Source organism: Vombatus ursinus, unplaced genomic scaffold, assembly GCF_900497805.2.
Source record: "Vombatus ursinus unplaced genomic scaffold, bare-nosed wombat genome assembly UNPS02005659.1, whole genome shotgun sequence".
Lineage (NCBI taxonomy): Eukaryota > Metazoa > Chordata > Mammalia > Diprotodontia > Vombatidae > Vombatus > Vombatus ursinus.
Window position 1 is genome coordinate 10156427 of NW_020945437.1, and position 7452 is coordinate 10163878.

A 7452-nucleotide genomic window follows, 5' to 3' on the forward strand; every position below is an offset into this window, starting at 1 on the left:
CTCTCAATTATCCAAATACAGGAACCACTGTGAATTGATAATTAGACACTAAAAGCTAATTGGATTACCTCAGAGATCTTTTCTGATAGTAATTTAACACTCTACCAGGTGGTAAGGCCATATATTACACAAAACTTCCCAGAGCTCAGACCAGAATATAGTCTGAAATTGCTTACCTCCTTTCTAAGTCATTATGGATTTGTATCCTGATGTAACTTAAAGAGCCCTAATGTTCTTAGGAAATATACTGATTGGTGTGATAGAACTACAAAATAATAGTTTCAATAACTATTTAACTTGTTTAAAAACTGGGCATCAGTTCAGCATAGTATGGGAGAGAAGATAAATGAAATTGGAGATATTAGGTTTGAGTTTGACTCCTCATTCAAATTACTTAATCTACATAAACTTGATCTTTCTGGGTCTCAGTTTCCTCATCTGTAGAAAGAAGGAATTTACTAAATGATCTTGCTCTAAATCCTATGGAATTATGATTCACTCTGAACACAGGGAAAGCTACACTGTGAATTTTTTGTGTAATATAGTTTTTAAACAATCACAGGCCCAACCTGTGATCATGGACCATCATAGACCTAGTCCTAGGCACAGTTGTGAAGTAACTGTTATATCCTCAGTGACCTTTCTATACATTTTCTGCAATTCCTCCTTCACTTTTTCTGATAACTTCCATACAAACTTCTGTCCAAGGATCCAGAGCCCCATCATTACTATCCTCCTCTTTCCCAAAGTGTCAGGAGTCACTCTATCCCATCTAGTTCCACCAAGTACTACTCTCCTGGACATTGACCCAAACTCAGGACTTTTATAGCTTTCCCTCCCCTTCATAGATCATAGAATCTTAGAGTTAGAAGTGACCTTATGGGTCATCTAGTCCAATCTCCTACTTCATACATGAATCTGCTTTTGGAAAATGTTTCTCTCTGGGAAAATTTTCATTTTAGATTTTTCTTTTAAATGAAATTATATTTCCTGCCTTGAAGAGGCCTTTGATTTTACAAATCTAAGTAACCCTTTGATTTTACAAATGATGAAACTGATATCCAGAGAAATTAAATCGAATACTATCTCTTTCCCCTTTATCTCCTGCCTCCATGTATTTCAGCACAATATTCTCCATCTCTGGAAAGCTTTCTTTTTCATCTTTGCCTGTTGAAATCTTTCTCTTCTTTATAGACTTAAGTGCAATTCCTTTAAGGCCATCAAGCCTTCCCTGGTATTTTTCAATTAAGAATGATCTTTCCATCCTCAGTTTCCCTAGGACATTTTATTTGGCTTCTAGACTTTGTCCCAATCACATTGTACTTGTATCACATATCTTTGAATCTGCCATGTCCATGCTGGAAGATTGTAAGCTCCTTGAGGGAACGGACCGCATCTTATTTCATTTTTGTATCTCCATTGTCTAACACATAATAAACACTTAACATATATTTTTTTTAATTGAATTGAGTGGCCTGCCCAAAGTCATACAGCTAGAATAGTGTGAAATGAGGGAGTTAAACTCAGGTCTTCTGGAGTCCAATCCATTTCTCTTATTACTCTAGCGGAGAGCCAAATAAAGTTTTCATCGATGTTATTGAAATATTTACTTGGTATTTTCATATTTTTACAAGCAATTAAAAAAAACTAGTGGTTAGTCAGCTAGCCTTTAGCTTAGATTCTTAGCATTATAGGAAATCTGCATTTTAGGTTAAATGTGTATAGAACACATTTTCAAAATGTGTTAAAAATAAATTTCATGAGATGCTTGACCACTTCAATGAACAAATATTTATTATGCACTTACTATATGCAAGATGTTATGTTTGGTGCTGAAGAGACAATGAACCAGACATGGTTCCTGCTTTCAAAAAGCATACAGTCTAGCAAGAGAGGCAAAATAACTACACAAATACCTTTAATTGAACATGTATTACCCATACAAATCATAGGCATTTCTATATGTTACTAACAAAGTCCAGCTGCAAGAGATAGAAAGAGAAATTCCACTTAAAATTACTGTAGACACTATAAAATATTTGGGAATTTACCTGCTGAAACAAAACCAGGAACTATTTGAACACAATTACAAAACACTTTTCACACAAATAAAGTCAGATCTAAATAATTGAAAAAATATCAGTTACTCATGGGTAGGCCAAGCTAATATAATAAAAATAACAGTTCTACCTAAATTAATTTACTTATTCAGTGCCATACCAATCAAACTACCAAAAATATTTTATAGAGCTAGAAAAAACAATAGCAAAATTCATTTGGAAGAGCAAAAAGTCCAGAATATCAAAGGAACTAATGAAAAGAAATGCAAGTGAATGTGGCCTAGCTGTACCAGATGTTAAATTGTATTATAAAGCAGCAATCATCAAAACTACTTGGTACTGGCTAAGAAATAGAGTAATGGATCAGTGAAATAGGTTAGGTATGCAAGACACAACAGTCAATGACTGTACTAATCTATTATTTGATAAATCCAAAGAATCCAGCTTCTGGGATAAGAAATCACTATTTAACAAAAACTGCTGGGAAAACTGGAAAAAATATATGGCAGAAACTGGGCGTAGACCAACGTCTTACACCCTATACCAAGGTAAAGTCAAAATGGATACATGACTTAGATATTAAGACTGATATTATAAGCAAACTCAAAGAGCAAGTCACAGTTTACCTTTCAGATCCATGGAGAAGGGAAGAATTTATGACCAAACAAGAGATAGAGAACATTATGAAATGCAAATTGAACAATTTTGATTACATTAAATTGGAAAGTTTTTGCACAAATAAAGCCAATGCATCCAAGATTAGGAGGGAAGTAGAAAATTGGGAAAGAATTTTTACAACCAGTATCTCTGATAAAGGTCTCATTCCTAAAATATATAGAGAACTAAGTCAAATGTATAAGAATACAAGTCATTCCCCAATTGATAAATGGTCAAAGGATATGAACAGGCAGTTCTCACAGGAAGAAACTAAAGCTTTCTAAAGTCATATGAAAAAAAAATGTTCTAAATCACTATTGATTAGAGAAATGTAAATCAAAAGAACTCTGAGGTGCCACATCACACCTATCAGATTGGCTAACATGACAAAACAAGAAAATGATAAGTGTCAGAGATGTGGGAAAATTGGAACACTAATATATTGTTGGTGGAGTTGTGTGAAATGATCCAACCATTTTGAAGAGCAATTTGGGGCTATACCCAAAGGACTATATAATTGTGCTAACCCTTTGACCCAACAATACCACTTCTAGGTCTGTATCCCAAAGAAATCATAAAAATGGGAAAAGGACCCACATGTACAAAAATACTTATAGCAATTCTTTTTGTGGTGGCAAAGAATTGGAAATGGAGGGAATGACCATGGCTGAACAAGTTGTGGTATATGAATGTAGTGGAATACTATTGTGCTATAAGAAATGATGAGCAGGTAGAATTTTAAAAAAAATGGAAGGAGTTACATGAACTGATGCAGAGGGAAATAAGCAGAACCAGCAGAACATTGTGCACAGTAACAGCAACATTATGGGATGACTGATTATGGTAGACTTGACTCTCCACGGCAATGCAAGAATCTAAGACAACTCCAAAAGATTCATGATGGAAATTGCTATCCACACTCAGAGAAAGAACTTTGGAGTCTGAATGCAGATGGAAGCATACTATTTGCTCTCTTTTTCCTTTGTTGTTTTGTTTTATTGCTTCATTCTCATGGTTCCTCCCATTAGTTCTAATTGTTCTTTACATCATGACTAATGGGAAAATATGCTTAACATGAATGTATATGCAGAGCCTATATTGAATTGTACACTGTCTCAGGGTGGGGTGGAGAAATGGGAGGGGGAGAAAATTTAAAACTCAAAATCTTATGGAAGTGAATGTTGAAAACTAAAAATAAATACATTTAAAAAAACTAAGAAAAAGAACACTTATTATAGGTACATAAGAAATGTTCAATTCAAGTGTTATAAAGAAGTTGAATGAAGGAGAAATAACTTCCATTTGGGAGCGGTCAAGAAAATTTCATGGTACTGGTATCTAATCTAGGACTTTAACAAATGGAGATGGGGAGAGAGAGCATATTCAATGCATAGGGGATAATTTAAGCCAAGTCTGGAAGGGGCAAGAGCTATCTGGACCAATGAGTAGTCCCCATTTAACTGAAATGCCTAATTAGTTGAAGGGAAATCACATAAGATAAGCCAGAATAGGGACAGATTTATTATCAGGCTAAGGAATTTTTATTAGAAACCCTGACTTTGAAAAAAACTTGTATTTTATAGTAAGGACCCTAAATCAGTGAAAATATGAGGTAATACTAATAATTAAGTATGACTTTAACTATCACTTATCAGGTGTTTTTTGGCTAATAAAAAGATAAACAGAAATGTAATGAAAAAAATTTCATAACTGAGATTGTGAAATCACAGAACTAGAAAGGATAATAGGCATCCTCTTGTGTAGCATCTCATATATATCATCATTCAATCTCTGAAGATTTTCAGGGATGAGGAATTCATTACATAATGAAGAGCTCTGTCCCATTGCTAGATAGCTCAAGCTAACTCAGTATTCATTCAACAACTATTTATCAAGTCCTCAAAATGGAAAAAGCATTGTACTACTGTGGGTACAAAATCAAAACATGGCTCCAGCCTTCATGGAGTTTACACGTCAATAGTACATAATAGAGTATGCAGAAGAAGCCATTTTTTTCTTGCTGTTTTCTCATTCCTGGAATTTATGAATGACTTCAATGGGACAGGGGGCTAGAATTTTTCCCGGTTTTTTTCTTTGTGCACCCTGTACCTAGCATAGCATCTGACAGAGTAAGTACTTGATAAATATTGATGATAAAATGATCATTTAATTAAGTGAGCCACTTTATTTTGTTAGTGATATTGGGCATCTGTGTGTAGATACCTTCCTCTCAATGAGCTATTTCTGACATCTGTGCCAGAAAGTGATAGGTGCCCCAATGAGTTTTCTTCCTAAAAATGCCCTGCTGATTTTTTTTTTCTCTCTCACACTATCTTCCTTCTTTCGGGATGCAAGATGGAGTGCCTTGCTTTAGCGCATCTCCAAAACAGATGCAGCCCTGACACTTTTCTCAGTTTCTGCCAGAGAAACCATAGGACTCCATGCTAGACAAATTGCCTGTGCTATAGAGTCAGCAAAACAGCAGCCTGTGCACATGCCCCCATAGAGGCCATGTGGCATAGTGCTATGGGTGTGGGGAAACACTACATATGCTGAGCAATGAGATACACATGAAGAGGAACCTGGACTTCTGTTTTCATGCTGCATGAGCTCCTGTTTTGGAGCAATAGGGACGGCCAGATAAACAGAAAAGCCATTCCCCTTTCATAGTTTTCCTATGATTTATTAATTGCTTCTTTTGTGTAACTTGCCAACACAATAACTTACATTTCAGTATCCCCTCTAGGTTCATAAATTCCTTACCTCATAAGAATCCTGTGACAGAGTTAGGGCAAGTATGATTATATTGGTTTCACAAATGAGGAAACTGAGACACGTGTAGGTTATGCAACTTGCCCATGTTCGTACAATCAGTAGGTCTTGAGACCAGCTTTCCTATCTAGGTTTCCAGGTAACAAGTTCAAGATTCTTTACATCATGATATACTTACTGTTTCTCATGCTCGAACTCACATTTTTGTAGTCCTTTTTCCAACCTTTGACTTCGAAAAGACTTGCATTTTATAGTAGGACCCAAACTCAGTGAATATTTGTACACGGTAATACTAGTGATTAAGCATAACTTTATTACTTATCAGGTTTTCTTTTTTTTTTGTTAATCAAGAAAATAAACAAAATAGTTTATAAAGCACTAGGTTTCTCCAGGCTTTTCTCACCTATAAGGAAGATAGTGGAAGTTTTATTCACCTCAGAAAAGGTTTCCAGACTTAGTCACAGTCACAAAGTTGGTAGAAAATGTATAAGATCTTGGGATCATAAATTTAGATCTATGGAGCATAATCTCTCCCTCTCCATTTTACAACTAAGGAGACTGAGGCTCTAGGATTTTAATGACTTGCCTAAGGTCACACTTGGAATAAGAGACCAAGCTTTGAACCTAAATGCTCTGGGTCAACATCTAGCATTCTTTCTGGAGTGACACATTAGCTTCTTTTGGGAGGGGGATTCACTCTAATGTCTGAATTGAAGTAAAAAATCTTTCAACTGTACTCCATACAGTTTTCTAGATGAAAAGCAATATAAATCCCAACTTTGCATGATATCCAGGTCCCTCTCCCTACCCCCAAAGAAAGTGGAGTCATAATCATTCTTGTTAAAGCAATGTGTAGATATTCCTCCCCACCTTCACACACAGACACCCTCACCCCATCCTGGCTTGTCCTTGAGACCTAGTGATAATATTCTATAGTATTCGGACCTTGGCTTTGGACTCTGATCTTGGCTACTGCTTCCTTCCACCCTCATAATTGATTCCCCTCATGATGACATGGTCCTAGACTTCATGATTCACTTTCATGTTATGAGTAAACAGGAAGGTGATAATTGTGCTGTCTTTTGACCTAATCAGACTATATTTGAGGTACTATGTTAAATTCTAAGCACAATATTTTAGGAAAGTGAACAGACAAGAGCATATTCAAAGGAAGGCTGCCAAAATAGGAAGAGCTATGGAGACTATATGGAGAAAATTAGAGTAACTCAGAATGTTTAGCACAGAGAAGAGCTTGCAGATTAAAAAAAGGTACCACAAGACTAGATGATTTTTCCAAAGAAGAAGAAAATGTAACCTCCAAATGATGGGCTAATGAGCTTGACTTTGATATCTAGCAAAATTCTAGAATTTGTTATAAAAACAATGGTTAATGAACAACTATGAAAGGAAAGGGTGCTTACATAAAGCCAGTGTGGCTTCTTCAAGAACAGCTTACACAAGACTAATCTTAATTTCTTCTTGGAAAGGCTTATCCTAAACTGCTAGATCAAAGTAACATAGAATAGGTAAAGTTGAACTAAATTTCAGCAAAGGCTTGATAGCAAATCACATGCAACAGCTGTGGAACAGATGAAGAGGTATGGGCTAGAGGATAGTACAATTAGATACATTTGGAACTGGTTGAAAGGCTATAGACTCAATAAGTAGCCATTAATTATTTAATGTCAACTTGGAATAAACATCTCCAGTAGAATGGCTTGGGAATCTGTGTTTGGCCCTGTTCTGTTTAACATTTTTATCAGTGATTTAATAAAAGCGTTGATGGTATGCTTATTAAATTTATAGATGACAAAAAGCTAGGAAGGAGGGAAGGAAGGAAAAGAGAAAGTATAGAAAGAAGGAAGAAAAAGAAACAAGGAAAAGGGGAAGAAAAGGAAGGAGGGAAGGAAACCAGTAAGGAAGAAAAGAGGGAAGAAAGGAATAACATTAAATCTTTACAAAT